Source organism: Aulonocara stuartgranti (genome assembly GCF_965226115.1).
Source record: "Aulonocara stuartgranti genome assembly, chromosome: 3".
Classification (NCBI taxonomy): Eukaryota; Metazoa; Chordata; class Actinopteri; order Cichliformes; family Cichlidae; genus Aulonocara; species Aulonocara stuartgranti.
Genome location: NC_138941.1, coordinates 21039883 through 21061968, shown reverse-complemented (window position 1 = coordinate 21061968; position 22086 = coordinate 21039883). Strand labels below are relative to the sequence as shown.

The window sequence follows — 22086 nt, the reverse complement described above, 5'->3', positions numbered from 1 at the left end:
TGTCTCACTTCATTCCTACCTGATTGACATGTTTAGGAATTATGAGTGATTGGCTCACTGTAGTTGTGAAAGTTGCTACCAATCAAATTATGATATGTTAAAGTTAAAACAAAACACAACTGTTTTAGATATTATCTAATATACATTTTGTAATTATCCTTATAATTACAAAATGTTTTATGTAAGATTTAAGTTTTGTGATTTAAATCTGACATCACAAAAGTGTTTTGGAATTTGAATAATGTATTTTGTAACTGCAGTACACATAATACTGATTTTGAACAATTTTGTCCATGTTCCTTGTCACCGGGGACTCCTTCAGCACCAAGCATTCAGTTACAGAGTCGGTGTGTCCATGGTGAGCCAGATCACCCCCCAGGCAGCGACGTCCATCTGGGACTGTCTAGTGGACGACTTCATGGCTGTGCCTTCACCTGGAGACTGGCGGTCCATCACAGAGGGACTCCAGGAGCGCTGGAACTTCCCTCTGTGCTGTGCAGCTCTGGATGGGAAGCACGTCCAGACAAAGGCACCCCATATATCATATAGGAGACACACACATTGATATACACTAAATATTTATTTCATTTCTTTTTTGTGGTGCCCAAATTGATGCACCTGCTTGATTTTGTTTAAATAATTATTGCACACTTTTTGTAAATCCAGTAAACTTCTTTTCACTTCTCAAATATCACTGTGTGTGTCTCCTGTATAATATTTAACTGACATTTTTTATTGTAACAACCAACGATTTATACAGGAAAATGATGTCTATTAACAAGGTTGCCCAAACCTTTGCATCCCACTGTATCAGTATATTTTGTCATTAGTATAATATGAAATAAATTCTACATGTGTCAAGTCGTGTGCCAACATTTGCTGTGTAGTAGAACTGAGACATTAGTCATTATAAAAATTTATTTGAAATAATATTAAAATTCTCAAACAGAAAAACATTAAACATGAATATATAAAATATAAGTATTTACAGAGAGACAGGAATAAAAAGGACCAGCTGCTCTCCAGAGCAGGAACCAGGCTGAGGAGGAAATGCTCCATTGGAGACTGGTGTGGCTCCAGCTCCACCACCGATGGACCGTCCTGGGACACGTCCCTCATCTGCCTCGGAGCCGTCCTCCCCTGTGGGCCTGTAAAACAGCACAAAACACAAAGAAATGAGAAGGCTGCTACTAGATTTTAATTTCAACATTGAAAAAACAAACAAACCAAAAACAGGATATAATCAGATTGGTTGTAGATATTTAGTAAAGGTGATCACAAGGCAATCCCACCGACTAAAAAGGTATCAGTGCTTGCTGTACATACCTGTGGGTGCAGCAGCAGGAGCTCAGAGACTGGGGATGCTCTGCTGCAGAATCAGTTGGTTCTATCAATACAGTATTACATGTTAACAGGTTGAATATAATAATCATAGAGTAGACAGTGGTCCCTCATTTATTGCAGCAGGGGTTCTCAGAATAACTAGCCCCTGGCCACGCACTTTATACACCGTTTTCCCCACACACATGAACATTGGTCACAGTTCTCACAATTGATTCTCAAAGTGCAAACCTTTGTAGATTGCAAAACGTAAAAGTATTAATATGCCGCGGTTTGTCTTCATCTGCGCGCCACTTTCGTGCGCCTTTTTCCCTCGCGGTGCAGGTGTCTATTTCCGAATGAGGCTCATAGTTATGGGTGTTTTTGTGCTGTTTTTTCTATTGGACGTGATGGTTATCAAAACCAAACATGATAAATTTGGCAAGCGCAGGAGATTTGTCAATCAGGCTGCAGAATGCAATGCTGTCCGGTGCAAAAAAAGAAAAAAAAAAGAAAAAAGAGGCAGTGACAGATGAACAGCGGGACCACTGTGAGCTGTTTATTAATAAACAATAAAATATATTCTTAAATGACAACATGCCTAAAAGCAGAACGGTATTTGTACGTCAGTGGGAAAATAGCGGTGGCTTGCTAGCTTTTGTGCGGCTTCCCCGGGTCAGTGAAAACTTTAGAGAAAACTTAAGAGAAATGAATGAACTTACCAGGTTGCCCTTCACATATCTTCCTCCAAGCTCGGTCCTTTATATTCCTGTCTCGGTCCAGAAAGCAGCTGGTGTCGTACGGCTCCGGGTTGTTTGCTACGGCATTGATTAGCCTTCCTTCTATTGAAGAATAAAGGGCTTTGGCTGGATCTGCCCCTTTGAACTAGGTAACAGCCACGTCACCAGGCTCCTGATTGGTTGTCGCGGCGCGATTTGACGCTGGAGTTCAGATTTTTCCAACTCGAGCGGGGGACGCGAAACGCGTGTATGCACAAAATGCAACACATAAACTCACGCGCGTGGTTTTTTTCGCGAGTCAAACGCGAGTCAAACGCCTGAAACGCGCTACACTCACGCGCGTTTCAGGCGTTTTGGCGACGCAAATCTGCTCATCGCGGGTCATCGCGCCTTTCCATTGACTTTACATGTAAGCCTGACGCTCTGCCCGCCTCTATCGCGTTCGGTGTGAACACACCGTTAGACTCTACACAAGTGGACAGAGTATCAGTGTTTGGCCACTCTTACAGACACCAACTTCTGTCACCTCACTGCTACTGATTAGGCACCTCACTCCAGGAAGACAGAGGGCTGCAAGCCTGTCATCGTTTCCAGTGTGACTTTGCATTCTTGTGGTAGCATCAGATTTTTCCCACAAATATTCAAATATTCAATATTCAAAATTCAACTTATTTTGAGCTTATTTATTAAATCAAAAGTCTTCCATTGTGTAAATTATATTTGATATGTTTTTGTCTTCTTTTAGATTTAGATGCAGTGATCGGATGTGCTGGAGCTTTGTTAACTGCGTGGAAAAGATCTGTTTGTGATGGTATTAAAAATGAGGCTTTAAGGTGATAGTTTCCTTGTGATTTCAGTCCTTTTACTAAACAAAAACATTTTTAATTAACATATTATTTTTTTAGCAGCACATCATTGTTCAAAAGTAAACAGAGCCACATGTCAGACCAACAATGAATTTTTGACTCTGTTTGTGTCACCAGATTTTACAAACAATATCGGACATATAAAACTGAACTTTGGATTAATGTGCACATATATTGTTTTGTATTTTTGATTGTTGAATAATTATGTTGTAGAAAAACCCCAATCTATTTACTAGGGGTGCAACGATACTCGTATCGATATTGAACCGTTCGATACAGTGCTTTCGGTTCGGTACGCATATGTATCGAACAATACAAAATTTTTAATTTATTTTATCAACTTTCCTTCTGACGATGCTGTCTGTGTTGAGCGCTCAGTGGATCTGCGCTCGACAGATTTACGCTGACAGCACCAGTGGGAACACATTGAATATGACTGCACATTAGTGATGGCATTTCCAGCTCTTTTTAGAGATCCGGCTCTTTCGGTTCGGCTCACTAAAAAGAGCCGGCTCTTTCGGCTCCGAACCGGCTCTTCAGGTTGTTTTGTTGCTTTAATTAATTTATTATTAACAATAAGAAAAAATTATGCACAAAAGGAATTACTAACGTAAAAAAAAGTGGTTTTATTTATATATGTTTATATATAAATATATGCGGTGGCCCCTAGAGACAAATCACGTACAAACTCCAAAACACATTTCTAGCATGAACTGAACTTCCAAAGCAGAGCTACTAGATCACTTAAATTACACAATTGAAAGCATATGTGTATTGTTTGTGTATTTATACACAGGCACTCATATATATTCAAATAATTTAAAAAAATGTTCATTTACCTGTTACTACCACACACCAAATCCGGTCGTTGGTACTTGCTGGCTTGTGTAGCCACAAGATAACAAAAGCTCAACACTGCGCCCAGCATCCTGGAGCACTTCTGTTGTCTTTTGTACGTGTTTTGAGTTTTTACGTGCTTCGGAGTTTTTACGTGCTTCGGAGTTTGTACATGTTTTTACGTGTTTTGGAGTTTGTACGTGTTTTTACGTGTTTTGGAGTTTGTACATGCCTCAGAGTTCGTACGTGATTTGAAGTTTGTATGTGATTTGTCTCTAGGGGCCACCGTAAATATACTTTTATTTATTCACTCCACATAAAATGTAATAAATAAATCATATAATACAAAAATCAAGTATTCACATTTCAACTCTTAACTATTTAAATTTTCAGCTTTTTCCTTTTACAAATTTAAAGTGAAAACAACACAAAACGCTGCAATCCACAACACAATTAAATATAAATTATAATATGAAAACAAAAAGAACATGCATATTCTCTGTCATATGGGCCCGCATGAATAAACTTTCTGAATCCTTTATCATCTGCAACCGAAAATAGTTGTGGATGATTACTATACCTTTCTAATGTGACGTTGTTGTCCCTGGCTCTCTTTCTCTCTCTCCCTCTGGCTCTGTTCCTGTGCTACTGAGTGTAACTACCGCCCCTCCCCCCTCTGCCCAGCGTAAAGCACAAGGCTGCGTGCAGAGTGAAGCGGAAAAAACTGCGAGAGAGAGAGAGAGAGGGTGAGAGAGAGAGAGAGAAAGGGTGAGAGAAAGAAAAAACAAAAACCCACGTGACGGCTCGCGATAAGGAGCCGGCTCGCATTGTTCACGTCAAAGAGCCGTCTCTTAGAGCCATTTCATTCGCGAACGACCCATCACTACTGCACATTTATGCCGACATCATCCTAGTGCAAAGACAAGTGGAAGCAGACAAAAACAACAAGCACGCATGCTACAAACTTTACCCGAGTCATTTAGACAGCCGTTAGCACATGATTCTCCTTATGGGGACCTGATATGTTTAATATGCTGCTGAGAATAAAGCCCAGAAGAAGCGTATAGTATAGCTTTTATTTTGGAAAGAGCCATTTCTCTGTAATAAACTCTCTTTTCCAAAGATGAGTGATTCCTCAATCAGATACAGGGCTCGCAATATCGCTAGCCCGATGTCCCGGGGCTAGCGATTTTTCCAGTCGGGCTACCAAAATCTATCTCTGCCCTGCCCGTCGGGCTATCGTAGGAAGGAAAAATATATGTCAATGCTTTTGCATTTTTTCGGAAATGTAGCTGGGTAATTATGTCATTGGCATCGGTGAGCCACTGTCAATATGTGACATATTGAAATCGCGTTTGAATTTGCGCTTGTTTTTTGCTTTCACTTTGCAATCGCGCGAACTGTGTATAGAGAGCGACCGTACTGATTGGTGAGTGATGATAATTTGTGCACCAATTCCTCTGACATCGTCTTATCAATCGTTAGCTTACTATGCAAACATGACAAGTGAAATCTCCCGCAGCAAGCTTAAACATGTGAGAGGTTGATCGCGCAGAGCATCGCTGAGCGTTATGTGAGTGCGTGTGTAAAAGCAGCAGGATATATATTTCAGTTCTGCTGAGCCAAATAAGACAGGTCAGGGTGAAGAAGGGACAGCCAAAGAAAAGCTTACCGCAAAACAAAAGTTATGACAAATCAGACTATAAGGCAAAAAGAAAGTGCAGCTTTATGGTTTCATGGACAAAAGAATTTCTGTGGCTGCAATATGACAAGCTATATAACCAGGGCTGCACATAAGTGGTCCGCAGGTGCGCATTCGCTGTCAAAATAAAAAACGCGCACAAGATAAGAAATTGCAACGCGTGTTTGCGTACATAAGATTTTCAGGAGGACAGACATTTGTTTAGAACTCTTAAAGATGTCAAAGAAGCTCCTTTAAGCAATTACTGTGATGTTCCTCCACCTCCAAAGAAATGTCAGGAGTCCGAACCACAAAAGAAGCACGTATTCTCGGAAAAGTAGTTGCAGGAGGTGAGCTGGCTTCAAACAAATGATGAACGCACAGAGATGTGGTGCGGAATGTGCCGTGAAAATTTAATAAATGACAAATTAAAAAGGCATGAACATTTTTTTTTGTATCGAAAAAATATCGAACCGTGACACCAAAGTATCGAACCGAACCGTGAATTTTGTGTATCGTTGCACCCCTACTATTTACCCAAACAACGTAACTTGTTTGGGTAAATAGTGGATTACTGTAATTTTAGTCTATAAGTATAGCAACCTGAATTCATACAAACACACAGCTCTAAATCTTGAATTATAGGCTGCACAATAATGATCATTTGATTACTATGGACATTTAAATCAGAATCTATTGAACCATTACACATATTCTTTATAGAGATTACACAATCTCAAAAAAAGAAAGTGTTTAAGAGGATAAGTAAAGAAAGCTCAAAGTGTGTTTGTATGAATATTGTCTTAGTATGGGGTGTCAGTAAGTACATGAGTATAGAATAGGTGTAACAGTGGTTTTCCACATCTGTGCTTAGACTGCTCTAATACAGCGGTCCCCAACCCCCGGGCCTTGGACTGGTACCGGTCCGTGAGTCGTTTGGTACCGGGCTGCGAGAGTTGAGGCTCAGGTGTGAAATGTATAGTTTTCAGGATTTTTATTGGTTTTCAGCGTTATTTTGTTATCGTTTTATCGTTAACTCGGTTTTCCTTGATCTTTTCACGTGTGTTATGAATAAATCTTCTTTTTTTTCGGTACCGGTACTAGTTTTATTTTGTTGTATTTATTCGCGACACCTTAAAGGCCGGTCCGTGAAAATATTGTCGGGCATAAACCGGTCCGTGGCGCAAAAAAGGTTGGGGACCGCTGCTCTAATATATATAGATAATGGGTCAGACATATAGTTTGACCCATTAAGTCTGTTTGAAAAGTTCATGAAGGTCTCATCCAGTGCTATGTGTTTCTGTTTATCATTTTATGAGGTCACACAGCTGACATGAGTCAGAGTAGAACCATAATATTCATGTTAATGATTCTACTGTTTACAGCTACTTCATGATGACTTTCATCCTGGTCACAGTACTATGTGAAAAGCTGTAAGAGGTAAAGTTAACCCAAATATTATCTGATCATAAGTCACTCTCTAACATTGATTATTTTTCAATATAATTTATTCCACAACAATGTTCTTTATTTTATCCCTGTTTCTTTAAATATGCACATCTATTGTTCAGCTGTGTGACTCTCCATACCTAAAGTATATCACAATGTGAACTTCATTTCAACAGTATTCCTTAGTTTGGTACCATATTCATCATCAAATTAGGAAACTGTAAACTAATTGAAAAAAGAAGCTTTTGAAAATTTCAATGTGGCATTTGAATATGTTGTTTATCCTTGCCACACGGTATGTGCAAAAAACTCCAACAAATCAGAGAACATATTTTGTTTCTCACTTCCCATGTATAAATATATATATGTATATGTATAAATTTATAAAATAGCCTGTGAACATAAACATGGCAAACAAGGATATGTTCACAATTCCAACGGATGCTTCAATTGTTTGTATAGATTTTAGATTAATTTGGTCAAACATCTGTTTGAACCTGTGGTTATCAGAGTGTTGATAAGAATGCCTTGAAAAGTTCATGACGGTCACATTCAGTGATATGTGTTTCTGTTTATCATGACTTTTGAGTGACACAGCTGACTTGAGTTTTGATCAGACAAGAACCATAAAGCTGTTAGTAGTAAAGTTAAACCAAGCAATAACTTATCATAAGTCACTCTCTAACACGGGGCAGTTTTTCAAGTATTTATTAATTGATATTCAATTAATTTTCAATGTTATTTTTTCCACAACTTTAACGTTCTTTATTTTTTTCCCGTTTCTTTGAATATGCACATGTGAATGTCTGTTTTAATTCACTGCCTGTGAAAAAAGCTTCAGGCGCCGCTCCGAGCTGGCAGCCAGTATCAGCAGCTCCAGCCTGACAGAGTCCTTTTTTCCCTTTAATATTTGTTTCTTTGTTGTTCTTGTGAACCTTGTTTTTGTTTTTCTATTGTGGACTGTGGACTGAGCTTTTCTTTTGTGGACTGATCTCCCACAATGGAGCTCGGAATTTTATGGACAATCATTTTTGTTATTGCATTTGTCACGGCATCTGTGTCCGGAGAGCGCGTGGAGATCCAACCTCGCATTCTTTACAGCAGGGATCTGTTGTTAGCCAGAAGCTGTTAGCCCTCGGCGCTTCTGCTGTTCTGCCTACCACTGAGCAAGCCAACATCCCCCACAAGATACTGGACTACCTCACAGAACGCCCACAGTATGTGATGACACAGGGCTGTGTCTCTGATACACTGTCTACAGTACGGCGGCCTCACAGGGAACTGTGCTGGATCTGTTCCTCTTCACCTCCTAGACTGCAGACTTCTCCATCACCTCCCCACGCTGCCACCAACAGAAGTTCTCTGACAACTCTGCCATAGTTGTCATCACCACAGGTCTGTACTGAGTCCACTGGTTTCAGGAGAACCACCTGCTGATCTACACCTATGTACATTACTTTTCTCAGTTTATATATACACCCACTTATTGGGAGTTACATGTCTACTTTTTAATGCACAAGTACGATACACAATCTGCAGTTTTGTAATTATTCTAAATATTCCTAACTATTTAAACATTTTTCAGTATCCTGCTCTGTTTGCACCCGATCTGTACTCAAATTTTAACAACTGTACTGTACTCTGCTTTGGTAACTATTGTCCATGATGTAAATATGTAACAATTGTGTTTCTGTTCTGTGTCCTGTTCTGTTTGTATATATGGGTTTTTTTGTGCTGCTGATACAAGCACATTTCCCCTTGTGGGACAATTAAATGATTATTCTAATCTATTCTATTCTAATTGATATCATATCCACCCAGAAAGCTCGAGTTCATCATTTTGCCCTACCACAATTATTTGAATTAAAAATTAAAAGAGCAGGAATGTTAAAATCAATAATGAAAGGAATTTGTTGGCTTTTTCAAAAGGTACAAATCAAATATTGTTTATAGACCTGCCCCCTTTATTATCTACAAAATTCAACATTAAGCTTTGATCAGTTCTGTTATTCTTCTTTTTTAAAAAACATTTTATAGCCTTCCAGTGTTCCAAAAATTACAAACAAACACAAATATAAGATTATTATGTAGAATTTTTAATATATAAATACTTAACACTGGAAAATACTAAAACTGTTAACTATAGTAGAGAACTTAACAAAATATCATTAAAAATTATAAATACTAATAGGAAAAAAATTCATACTTTTGAAGTTATAAAATACAATCCCATTTTTGAACAAAGTGAACAAAGGAACTGTACATTTTGTTTAAACTATTCGTATTGATATTTTTGAATATGTACAATATGGTTTCCCTTTATTTTAACAGTAACTTTGATTGCTGCCTCCTCCAGTTCCTTGTCAAAGGGACTCCACAGCTCACTTTGAATGTAAAGGCTCTTTCCATCCTCCAGTAACACCTCCAGCTGGTTTGGCATTTCTGCCGTGGCCACACCAATGATGAGAATGTCAGCTCTCTCCTCGACTTTTGTCTGTTGACACAGCATAGGCACACATTTAGCCCAGAAAACGTTGGGCTTCTTTATCCCACAAGAAAAAAAGAAAACCTATGGTCATCACGTGGTTTCACGAAGTCACCAAGACACATACATACACACATTATGTCTTGATGCATGCTCAATCATCCAGGTAAGTAAATTCCAAAATGGTTAATTATGTTCACCTGGAAAAAAAATACCCCGCTCGCCCCTGCGGGCGGTCAATTCTTCAAGCTCGGGTCCTCTACCAGAGGCCTGGGAGCTTGAGGGTTCTGCGCAATATCTTAGCTCTTCCCAGGACTGCGCACCACTATATCCGGTTGGCTAACCAACCGGACATAGTGGTGCGGGATCTCTGTCCAGAAAAGTGCAGTTCTAGGAACAGCTAAGATACTGCGCAGGACCCACAAGCTCCCAGGCCTCTGGTAGAGGACCCGAGCTTGAAGGATTGACAGCCCGCAGGGGCGAGTGGTGAATCTATCTATCTATCTATCTATCTATCTATCTATCTATCTCTCTATCTATCTATCTATCTAGTGTTTGTGTGCTGTAGATTTTTAAGGGGAACATGTTGTTTTCCCGACAGCACCTTCTTTACAGCAGAAACCTGAAAAGTAAATTGAGTGTAGTTATCTGTGATAGGTTTTTATTTCTTCAGTAATCTGTTTAGATTATGTTATGGTTGTTGTTAAGTATTCTGCACATGCCATTTATCTTATCAGAAGCAGTTTTATCTGTATCGGTCATTAGGATGTTTTTCATATACTGTGATTATGAAACAGGTTGTAGGAAATCCTTCTGTAAACAATACATTTTGCAACTTAGTTTAAGTGACAGCAACATAAGTGAAAAGTTTGCCAGTTTCAGGTATACAAAATCTATTTGTTTTCCATTATGTCCAATTCAGGGTACTTTTTGACCATTTCTGTTGTGTCTGCTTTTATTTTTATTATAAAGGATATATTTAGATTAAGACTTTTGTGCGAATTTATATACAGAAGTGTATAAAATAATTATTCTGTTTGTTTTTATTATCAAGTAGAGACTGTTCATTAAAATCTAGCCCTTACAACACAAATGTACGTAGGCACAATGCAAATTGGCTGCAAAAATACCAGAAATGGTCTGAGGAAAATATTTTTTAAAAATTGTGCTTAAAAATCTTAACAGAATTTAGTCTCTGCTTGACAGCAAAAACCCAAATTATTTTCACTGTAAAAAATACCGGCAATAATGGGTTATTTGGAAACCTAAATCCATGTAAATTCTGATGGAACCACAAATACTTACCTCCACCACCTCCCCTTGAACTGTCATGAGTCCCTCATTTGTGGAGCTCATCTTGAGTGGGGTGAGAGGAGCAAGAGGATGCAGAAGATCCTCTGCTTCTTTTACAAGACCTTCCCTCACACTTAGGGTCGGTGCCCTAAAAAATTGTGTTCTGGGTGTGACACTGATGTTGTAAGGGGGGCCTGTGCCCCTGAGTTCATGGCCTCTCATAATAAATTACCCCCCCTGCTGGACTTTAGAGGCATATTCTTCAAATATTGTGATCTTTGTCACAGTCTGGCCATCGGTGATTGCCGCAATGGTGTTCTTCTTTGTTATCAGGGGTGTTGGTGTTGCATCTTTGAAGTCCCAGCTAATGACTTTTAGCTGGTCACAGGACTTTAAAATTTGTATGTGCAGTGGGGGTGGCCGGAAATATGGCGTGTCAGGGCGGTTGTTCAAAAGCTTTGTCAAAGCCATTCTGAAAAAAAAGCAACACAAAAAATATTAAGGGGTTAATACATTTCTGTTATAGCAAGGGTCATATAATATGGTAACACGTGTAGCTTTTGTGCAGTCTTTTTACTTTCTGATGTCAAACAAAACTCATAAATACCTTTCTGAGGTTCCTGCTTAAAAATGACAGGCCAAAAACACAGGCTTGTCTAAAAGTATTGTATTGATATACAATGTTGGTTTTAAAATAAAGCTGACAGTTCTAAGACTTCTATGAATTAATCTAAATATTACAGCAGAGACAAGTTGGTGAAAGTAACTTAGGACTGAACTCAAACTCAATGTTTTTTCTCACCAAATTGTTATTCATTTATTTTTTGTATTTTCTAGCATATAATCTCCTTTGAAAATACTGACAATAAACAAGAAATCATCATATGAAGATTGTCTGTGCAAAGATTGATGCTGCTGAAGTGAAACAGTGAAATTACAGTTCTATTCATATTTCACAATTTGGTCTGTGGCTTTGAATTTCTAAAGAGCAGAGATGATTTAACTTTATTGAAATGCCTAAAATGTGTCAAATTTTGGTACTTTGACACTCTTTATATTGACAGCAAGTTAAATGGCTAGATCTTGTGTCTTGCCCTATATTGTATTATACATATTATAAGGGTAGTAAAAAAAAACACCCTCAAAATTCAATACTTACGTTTTATGAAGTTTTTGAGAACAGTAAGAGTCGTCTGTGTCCCTCGAAGTATCTTAGAAAGATGCAGAAAGATCAAATAAGGTTCCCGCCGGTCTTTAAGTTACAACTTGTGATGTAATCTGTTGTCACCCGCCCTGATTGGCTAACTACGATTGTGTTTCGTGATTGGACCGCCTTGTGTTGATTTTATGTTATCACTGTTTTTTGGGTTTTTTTGTTCGTTAACTCGTCTAATTTTAATTATGGAATTATCATTACTATTTTATAAGTCTCAAACGTAAAATTTGAGATTTATAAAATCTGTTATAGGGCTTTGGAGTTGACGTCACGCCGCAATGCATTGTGGGAGCATGCCACCATTTTATCAGGCCACGAATCAAAACAAACACACTCATTTGGAAGGAAGATACAAACCGTACTTAAAAGCAGCTCAAAACAAAAAGAACTTTATAGACTCAGATTGTGTCAGATGCGAAGAGACAGTACTAAAATAGCATACATTGGAAATGTGGACCCGTATGAAAAAACGGCAGTGGAGCAGAAACCCCGAAGCCTGATATATTTCCGTACCTGTGGAGTCAGCGCATACACAGCGAACCAGTTTCGCAATTATAATGTCTGGAGGCGCACATCCGATTAACCAATGGTTGGTTACAAGGTTTGGCTATTTTTAGACAGCTTGAGTACTGCCAGTAAAATGCGTTTGATTTCCCTCCGAACATTCAGATTAGTGCAGCATAAATTCATTCATGAGGGGAAATTACAGTGAGAACATGTTGAGGCTCTGTTAGATGGATAACATAGTGAGTTCAGTGCACTGATATGACCATTGTCCTGAAGGATTTAGTCATTCTCTATGGTTAAAGAAATTGCACTAATGAATTCATATTTATTATATGTAATTCTAATTACACGTCTTGCTTCCGTGTTTGTGTGCTGTGTAACTAAAATACATTTATTTTAGTTTTATACATTGATTAATGACCTGCAGTCTTTGATCGTCACTTAAGTTGAACTTTATGTGTTGTCTTATAAATCATACACAAAATGGCACATTGAAAAAAGGTTTTATTATCATTTTGACACTTGAATTAAATTTATTTCCAGAAATAACTTTTAAAACGTAGGGTAATTGAATATCAGTTACCTGTATTCTAGTGCTATTTATTAAAATTACATTTTAATAAAGGTATGCTATTTGGGTACTCTGTTGGACACTGAGAAAGGTCAGAGAAATTATACTCTGAGAGACTTGGTAAACAATGCATGCATGGTTGTTCAATTCAGTCCAGTGTTGCTGTTCGTCTACTTGTAAAAAGATGAATTCACAGAATTATAAATGACTCTGACTAACTCAGCTTCATTTTGAGTGCCATCATCTAGCCCTCTTTGTACCTGGTGGATGTCACAGGCCTCTGCCTTTCAATTATTGTATAGCCATTGTGTGTAAGACTGCCTCTCTATGTGCTTTAGTGCAGACAGAGCAGAGGTTCGGGACCCTGTTGTCCTTATTTCTGATCGGTGTTGGTGTGTAGCTGGCAGTGTTGTCTGGGCTTATGCTGGGCAGACACTCTGTGATTTTTGGCCCATTTTGAGCCGATTTCTGAGTGATCGGCCCGATTTTTGCCTTCATCGTGCATCGTGTAGTATACGTGGGGTAACGAGAAGCGATTAACACCTCACGACCAGCTCCCGATCATCAATCGCTTGGTCCTGAGGATTTCAAACCTGTTTGAAATCCGCGACCGTCGTGAGGGTGTCATCGCAGCTTCTCACACTGCGCACGCGCAAGCACATATGTCAGCGAAAAAGATGGCGCAGCACGGCAGTGCAGCGTGTGATCTGGACACAAGCGATGGAGGCACTTGTAGAACTTTGGAAAGCTCATCCGAGCCTTTTCGATGTGGCCTCACAAAATTATCACGACCACAACAACCGTGAAAATAGTTGGATAGACATTGCTGCTCAACCACAGCTGCCTGATCAATGTTTTTCATTAGCAATTTAGCAAAGTTGATGGCGGTGGTGTGCGTGTCTGTGTGAGTGAAAGACAAAGAGGGAGAGCGAGCGACAGAATTTCTGTTATAACCTTCATTTTATGGACGCACAGTGTGAGCACTCGGGTCGCATCAGAGCATCGGGTCGTATAGTGTGAGACCCTGCATCGTGACCTACGAACTTCTAACCCCTGCGAGTCAATCGTGCAGTTTGAGCAGGAGCTGAATCGCGCGACTGACAAAATCGCACAGTGTGAGCCTTGCTCTTTCAATCAGAAATGAAGCTGCAGGTTGTCTCTTCACACCTACACCGAGACAGAGCAACAGTGGGACAAACCCAAACAGCACTGAGATTCATATTCAGGCCTGACCCTTTAATGTTCTTTTCTAACCTGCAATAAATAATATGTTATATGCTTGTTTGATAAGTATTTAAAAAAAAAAATTGTTATTGCTTTTTTTCAGGGGTTGGAACCAGGGCCAGCTATTAAAATGGTCACCACCAGACCAAGGCTCAATCGAGTCATGGAAGGAGGAATCAGGTGAGATAGTAAGCTGCTGTTATATACAATATTAGTGTACAACAGTCAGGTAACATGCTCCAAGCACAATAGAAAGTGCAATGTTTAAATATAATTATATATACATCCTATAGTAGGGCTGCACGATTAATCGTTAGAAAATCGCGATCTCGATTCATACTTATGTGCGATCTCATTTCCAAATGACAACGATTAAAAAAAAAAAAAAAAAAGAGGACAACGACGACTGTACCGCATTTTGATCCGGGACGTACTCTGCATGAAAACAAGCCCTCACTCTTCCTGCTCAACAAATGACAAGGGCGGAGCCTTACACCACGTGATACAGAAGCTGTGCCGTGTGATGCTAATATTAGCAGGGAAAAAACAACGGAGAGCACGTCAGGGATGACGAGAAAGTGACAGGAGAAAATCCGTCCCGGTCAACCACCCAAACATCAATAACGGGAACCTTGTACAGCGCTTCCCTATACCCGTCGAACTCCCGCAGGCACAAAGAAATTACGGAGGCTATCACTTATCACCTGACCAAAGATATGGCTCCCATCAACACTGTGCAAAACGAGCGATTTAGAAAAATGATCAACACCCTAGACAAACGCTACACAGTGCCGTCCCGCAACTATTTTTCTGTTGTTGCACTACCTGCTCTATACACGCAGTGTCGAGCAACGGTGGAGACGGAATTTCAAGCAGTACAACATTTTGCGGCAACCACAAAACGTGAGACATTTGTTGTTTTTATGTTTATTTATTGTTTTTATGTTCAGTCTCAACTGTTACGAAGTTGATGAGCAGTTAATAAGTGCAATAAATATTTATACTGGAAAAGAAAATCGTGAGAGAATCATGATCTCAATTCTAAGCCAAAAAATCGTGATTCTCATTTTATGCAAAATCGTGCAGCCCTATCCTATAGCAGCTATTCACAAAAGTAAAGACAAACAAACATAAACAGTAAAACTTGTAAACAGACCATAAACTGTCAGACGTTGACAATCCAGTTAAAAGTGATTTAAGTGATGAATAAAGTGCTCTAACTTTAAATGCTCAGGTGCAAAACTATTGTGTGCGGGGTAGTTTTTAAGTGTATATATTGTTGTTGTTGTTGTTGTTGTTGTTATTATTATTATTATTATTGTCATTATTGCACAGATGACTTTCACAGTGCCTCATTTTACCCTCATATTATTATGTGAGGCATTTAACAGAAATAAACTGTACAACGACTTGGCTGGTGACCCACTTCACATCTCCTTGCTAAACACTGGAGAATCATGCAAAGACTTTGATGTAACAGATTGACCTCTAACAGCAACTGTTAGATATTTTAGTATTATGGGAGCATTTATTGGGTACTTTTTTTGATGATATTAGACAGAAGATTCTGTGACTCAACAAGGCTCTTTATGTTAACCGTCATTTTCTCTTGCTTTGTCAACTCAAGATTTTATGGTGTGAAAGTAGATACTAAGGTTGGAGGGAAAACACCAACAAATCACTCTTTTACTTATCACTCCCTTGCAGAGGATGTTTATGTGAAGACCATCTGGGTTGTGTCAGAACTCACGGATGTAGGAGACCTCTGTATAAGATTTATAGGCCTTGAGAGTGCATCTTACTGCAATTGTAGAACAAAGGATTCTAACTGTCTAGTGTTTAACGGACCTGTCAAAGGTATGTTGAGATACGATAGTAGAAGGCCTCTTTCAGAGCTGGGGGACCTTCCTTATATGGTTTTAACTTGAAACTTGTTGACACACGAACTTTCTGCCTATAAATACTGCTGCACAAAAGAATAAAACTTTGAGTTGATTTTGGGAAAGCAACCTGAACAGTCTCTGTATCATTTTGTTCTCCTAACTGCTCCCGACGTCGTAACTAACCCGCTGACGGCATATCTGAGTGCTACTTGAGAATATATTGCTGAGTGTTACTTAAGAATACTTTTGAATCTTATAGGGTAAAGACAAAACTCTGCTTATAGACGCCCACGCCTCGGGGAAACCCGATCCACGGACCAGACCCGGGACGGAGTTTCTTTCAGTGACCACAGTGCACACGTCTGATGTCGCTCACAGTGGTCCAAGGAACCGCTCAGGGAGTTTGTGTGTTCGCTCAGACACCTGAAAAATTAGAGGGAACATTGGGCCTCTGACATTCAATACCCAGTTATTAAAATGTTAAGTGTAAATCATCCCCAGCCCACAATAGCAGCTGAATTTACTACGATTTCAGATCTTTTTACACGTCAATAAGAAACCACCGATGTGTAAAACAGGCTGACAACAGAATGACGTAAACCACACTGCTGCAACTGTGCAGCTCTCAGGTTTTATCTATTGTTTCTCTGTGTGGCCAGCAGGGGGAGGTGTTTTGCTTAGTTTTTAAAGAAAATATTAATGAAAACATTTTTCATGAAAGTTGCAAATTTGTTATCTGTTTTTATGACATTTTTCACTGTGGATTACAACAACATCAACATTAGAAAATGAAATACATTTATAGTAGGTGATCATTAATCACTATTATTGGCACTATTAAAGGGCCCCAAAAATCAAACTTTGCTTAGGGCACCACGGAGGGCCAATCCTTTTTACACTTCAACGATTGTACACAAAATACAATCATCCATCCTTCTATCTATTTATTTTTGTCCACTTATATAATTCAGCATCACAGGGAAGCTGGATCCCAGTTGTTTTTCACAGAGGGCCAAGCAGTGGAGGGAGCTGCCGACCTCCCAGCAATACATGTAAAAGCTTTATTTTATACTGACTCTGGTCATCTTTATCTATCATAAAAATTTGCTTCACGATCTGAAACACGTAAGTGTGGCAAATATGCAAATAGCTAAGAAATCAGGATGGGGTAAATCGTTTCTCACTGCACTTCTGTTAGGCGACTGAATAAAAACACAAAGTCAGCAGTCTGGCTATGAATGTCTTTAATGTTTCCAAGATCAGAATCACATCAGGGTGTACAACCTCACCCCTGGCGCCGTTGCCCACCTCTCAATTTTAAATACACGTAGACATTGAGGGCTATCAGGAGGGGCTATGCGCTTACCTGCTGCTGAGTAATTGCATATGAGAGCATGAGGGTGGGAATGGATGTTTGTATCTGTGTGTGCCTGTTTGTCTGTGTCCATATGTCAGGTCGGGTATCAGACGCCACCTCTCTGGGGACATCTCAGGCCCTCCAAGGTATGGAGGCCTATCTCCCCCCAGCACTCCCCCTGCCAGTGGCAGACGCCTTCAGACATCGGTGCATTGGTGGTTCTTTGTGTCTGGGGATGGGCGTCCAGGTACTGCTTGTCGGGGCCTGGAGCCTGGGGCTCGCTCGGGCTCCTTCAGGGTGGGGTGCCTTTGGCCTCTCAGCCTGGGGCTCGGTCACTCTGGCACAGCTGGCTGCCGGCGGAGCTCACGGGCACGTCACGTTTAAATCATGCTTTTTATCTGTTTTTGTTTTTTAATGTTCTGTAAAGAACTTGGGATCACCTTGTTGTTGAATTGTGCGATATAAAGAAACTTGCCTTGCATTTTGGCTGCTACCTCAAAGCACACTGTGCGCTGTCGATCTTACGTGCTGCACAATAATATTCAATATTTAGTATTTACAATTATATTCACATAGATCATCGTGATGATGTTGTTTATTATATTGCTCTCTTTTGTTTGCTTGTTTTCTCTTTTTTCTTTCTCAACAGGTGATCCAGGTGATTGATAGATGGATTTTTTGTCTGTTTGTTTTGTTGGCTTGGACAACTTCCTACCAGACCCGTGGAAGTGGAAGCTTCAGTGAAGAAAGATTCCTGCTCCCAGCCGTTCATTGGCTCGGCATTTTAAACCCCTAAAGGGTCACCTGGCCTGTAAATAAACAGGGCCAATAAAAAAAAAATCACAAGAATAATACAAAACTTTCAGCCAGTTTATCTTAATACATTAACTTATTCTTGTGTACACAGTAATTCATAAATAAATAATGTATATTATCAATAAATATTGATCTAAACAGTTTAACTGCTATGTGCAGATAAAGGTTGCATAGCTTTAAAACATTTGCTATCCAGCAAATATCAGTCAAACTCAACACAAAAGGTAACACAACAATGGTTCAAATTGTTTGGACCGGTGATCCAAATCAACTGGCGTTGGTCAAACAGATGTGTGGTAGACTTACTCTGAAGGAGCTGCCACCGACAAACCAGCAAATAAACACCAAATATTTCATCTGTGACATTTGTGAGGTTTCCTCAAACACACTCCGTCAGTCTTGTTGCTGTTGAACGACAAACTATTTAAAAATGTCGCGGGTTTACCTGGTCATATTCTCATTCACGGGGCGATCGCCAAAACAAAAGCAAACCATTAACACCACGCCGATGCTGTTCACAGGACAGCAAGAGTAACGATCAGGAGCATCTGGTCTTCGTTATCGTTCCCCTCGTACATGTTATTACTGCGATTTCAGCGTTTTCGCTTCACAACTAAAGTGTGCAGTTTACTTTGTGCGCACTCAAATGGAGTCAAGTCAATTAGCGCCACCTGTGGTCAAGTGCCATAGCCTACAGCCAGATGAACTTGTGACACACATCTGAGCCACGTTTGAATCCCTGTTTCATGCACAATACATTTGTAACTTTTCATTTTTTCTGTTTTGTGTCTTGCAAATAAACCTTTAAACTGATTGAAATGATGTTATGTATTTATTTTTGGCCTATATCTACAGTGGCCCTGAGAGGCCAAACGGACTGCAACTTAAGAAAACACCAGCATTAAGAAAAACGCTGCAAATGCACAAAAAACACAACTGAAATAGGAAAAAAGAAAACACAAATAGGAAAAAAGACAACGGAAGTGTTTCTGGGGAGACAATAGTAATCAGTAATAAACAGAGCCAGTGTGACTAAGTGGAGCTTGTGAGAGTGAGTGGATTGAAGAAAGTGAGGGACTCAGATGTGTCAGTTGGTTTGTCTTTGTTTGTGAGTGTGGAGGAGAGATTGGGTTGGTTTTAAAGCTAAGTTAAGAATATTCTGAGTTTCAATTCAATTTTATTTATATAGCACCAAATCACAACAGTCGCCTCAAGGCGCTTTATATTGTACAGTTTAATTTCCAAAACTTGCATATGATCTTCAGTTTGCAGCTGGACTATCACATAGCAGCTGGAGCAGTCTCACATGGAGGCCAGTCCACTGCTGCCACCTGTGGCCAAGTGCCATAGCCTACTACTAGATGAACTTGTGACACACATCTGCAGTAGAGGCTGAGTGGCTGCTCTCACACCTGGAGCATCCAAATCGACCCACAAACACGCTGAAAGATGCAATGCCATCAATGTGGATTGTCAAGACTGAGAGACCTCTTCCCTCTGACCCCTCCCCAAACCCTCAAACCCTCCTACCCACCTCGACATACAAACTCTGTGTGGCTTCACGTGTTCTGTTGATGTTTACATGATCGAAATAACATGAACACAAACACAAACAAACAAAGAGGAAGACCGCACCGGAAGGAAACAACTACAAGTCCCAGCATCCTCTGTGTTTAGGGAGCAGCAGTGAAAGTGAAAGTATTGAGCCTCCGTTCAGAGCAGCAGGAGGAGGAAGGTGGAGCTGAGGCAGGTGAGTGTTAACATGAATATGTTTCTTCTTATGACATAAAATAATTCCACGCTGTTCGTGTCTGTGGGTGAAATGTGAGGCCGGTCGGCTCCTCTGAGCGCTGGTTTCCTGTAAGTAGAGAGGAAGTGAGTTTAGCTGAGCCTCCGTTTAGTGTGAGAGAGCAGGAGGAGAGTGAGAGCTGTGCTGAGGCAGGGTGAGTGTTAACACCGCTCTGACATTACTGTGTCTCTGTGGCGGGAACAACAGGCTCCGTCAGTGGAGGCAAAAATAATCAGACTTTGGTTTTTCAAAGGAAACAACTTTATGTCGGAAGTTCCCGCACGCTCATTGGATAACGATGTGTCAATCTCAAGTTATTGGCCAATGAGCGTGCGCATTCACAGAAAGACCCGCCTTTATCACGGGACTTTTTAAAAACTACAATGGCGACAGAAACTCCGTGAGTGGCAAGGGTGTAGATTTGGTTGTGGCATTGGTGGGGACGGATGATTCAACCATCGACCCCTGCCCCGTTTCTTATTTTTTCCTTTTTGTTTTTGCTTCTTGATAAAAAGAGGAGAAATATTCTTGCCTACATGTGCTATTCTACATGCTTTTAAACCGTTTAAAATTACAATTCATAGTTTTATATGTGAATTATATAATGTTAAATTACTATTAAGCAAATGACTGACTAAGTATTTCAGGCTTTAGTTTACTTCAGCCATATTCCATATAAATCAGGTATCATACAAAAGTAAAAATAGCTTCAAATACATTCATGACAATAAAAGAATATGACTTTAAGGACTTAACAACATTACTTCAGTTATAGTATGCCAACATCTCTGATACATTAGCACTAAGGGAACACTGAATGATCTGGTGGGTTTTGTCCATAAAACTACTCATCTAGGATTACCACAAAGTAAATGATCTCTCAGCAACATTATGCAACATTTTAGGCACTACTGCCCTCTATCAAATCAGTGAGCTGGGATGTTTAATTCTAAACATGAACTACTGTTACAGCAACAGATATGGACTACATGCCCACACAACAAACACATGCCTGCTCCTGTCGTTAGCTGAAATGAACTGCTGGCATATTTGTTTTACATCTATACTGTCCAGTCTCTCCTGGTGGACATGGAATCACATTATTCGTGGTTACATACAATTTTAGACTGATGTGGACCAAGCCTAGCACCTACTTGCCAACCTTGAGACCTCAGAATTAGGGAGACATTGGTTGTGTCCAAATTCATGGGCTGCATCCTCCTGAGGACCCGGCCTTCGCGGTCTACGTGGGCCGGGTCCTCAGAAGGTCGGGTAGGCCAGAAGTAAACGGCTGGGGAAATTGGACGGTCGAGCCTTCTGATTAGTGTCCCCGCTGTCTCGGTGGAGTTTAATAAACTCGGCCGTCTGCTCCTTGCTATCTAAAATATAACAGGACACTGGCGTAAATTCTCGACCGTCTCAGACTTCTGTTTAATCAGTTTTCTGTTTAACGTTTATTCAGCTGTGTGAAAAACCAAGGAGGAACCCACCCGGGGGATTAATAAAGTTTTATTTTATCTAATCTAATAACTTTAATCTCAGCCAAACCGATTTACTCACGAACAAACAAAACACTGAAAAAAGCCCAACAATAACATTTTTAGGTTGTCTAAGTGACTTATATATTACGTTTAACCCGAGTAGCGAAAGTCCGTGGTGATCTGAAAATGATGTGCCGGGAGTTGTGCCGTTCTCGGCCACATCAGTAGTCCTCGAGCTCTCGGCTAGCTATCGAGCTGGTGGGTAGCAGACGTCTCTGAAAACGTCGAAGCACTTTTGCAAATATGCGATATCTTGATAAACCGAGCAGATATTTGATGTTTACACAGCTACTTTCTCACCTGAAAATATGTTAAAAGTTTATTTTGCGACCCAGAAAGATTAGTATGAGTAATTTTAAAACTTAGTAGCGGCCGCCATTGTTGGAAACTGGAGTTTGGCTGGGCCGCGCTATGAATTCTGGGATATGGTAGGCCACGAAGGACACACCCGACCCATCCTTCAAATTCGGGGAAAAGGAGGACGCATTTGTCGGCTGCATTCGGAGGAGTC

At 40.0% G+C, this 22086-nt stretch overlaps 1 protein-coding gene and 2 long non-coding RNA genes across 4 annotated transcripts in view; 1 reads left to right on the top strand and 2 right to left on the bottom strand.

Moving 5' to 3' along the window:
• The window catches only part of LOC309701573, a 53055-nt gene extending 44402 nt beyond the window's left edge, over positions 1-8653 (bottom strand). The window contains exon 1 of the long non-coding RNA XR_014275130.1: positions 4344-8653. This is a non-coding gene — a long non-coding RNA (uncharacterized lncRNA). The remainder of the gene's footprint in view (positions 1-4343) is intronic.
• The window catches only part of LOC309700575 (NACHT, LRR and PYD domains-containing protein 3-like), a 133432-nt gene that overhangs the window by 93236 nt on the left and 18110 nt on the right, over positions 1-22086 (top strand). Inside the window, exon 1 of one of the 2 annotated variants that reach the window (XM_082524196.1) lies at positions 19900-19995. The exons of the other annotated variant lie outside the window; for it this stretch is intronic. The gene's annotated coding sequence lies outside the window, so the exon portion shown is untranslated. Of the gene's footprint in view, positions 1-19899; positions 19996-22086 lie in introns of those variants that run through there. 2 annotated transcript variants of the gene reach the window in all.
• Positions 9940-12841, bottom strand: LOC309701565. Its single transcript, XR_014275119.1, has 3 exons — positions 11831-12841; positions 10684-11143; positions 9940-10000 (listed from the first exon to the last, which is right to left on the bottom strand). It is a non-coding gene; the product is annotated as an uncharacterized lncRNA (long non-coding RNA).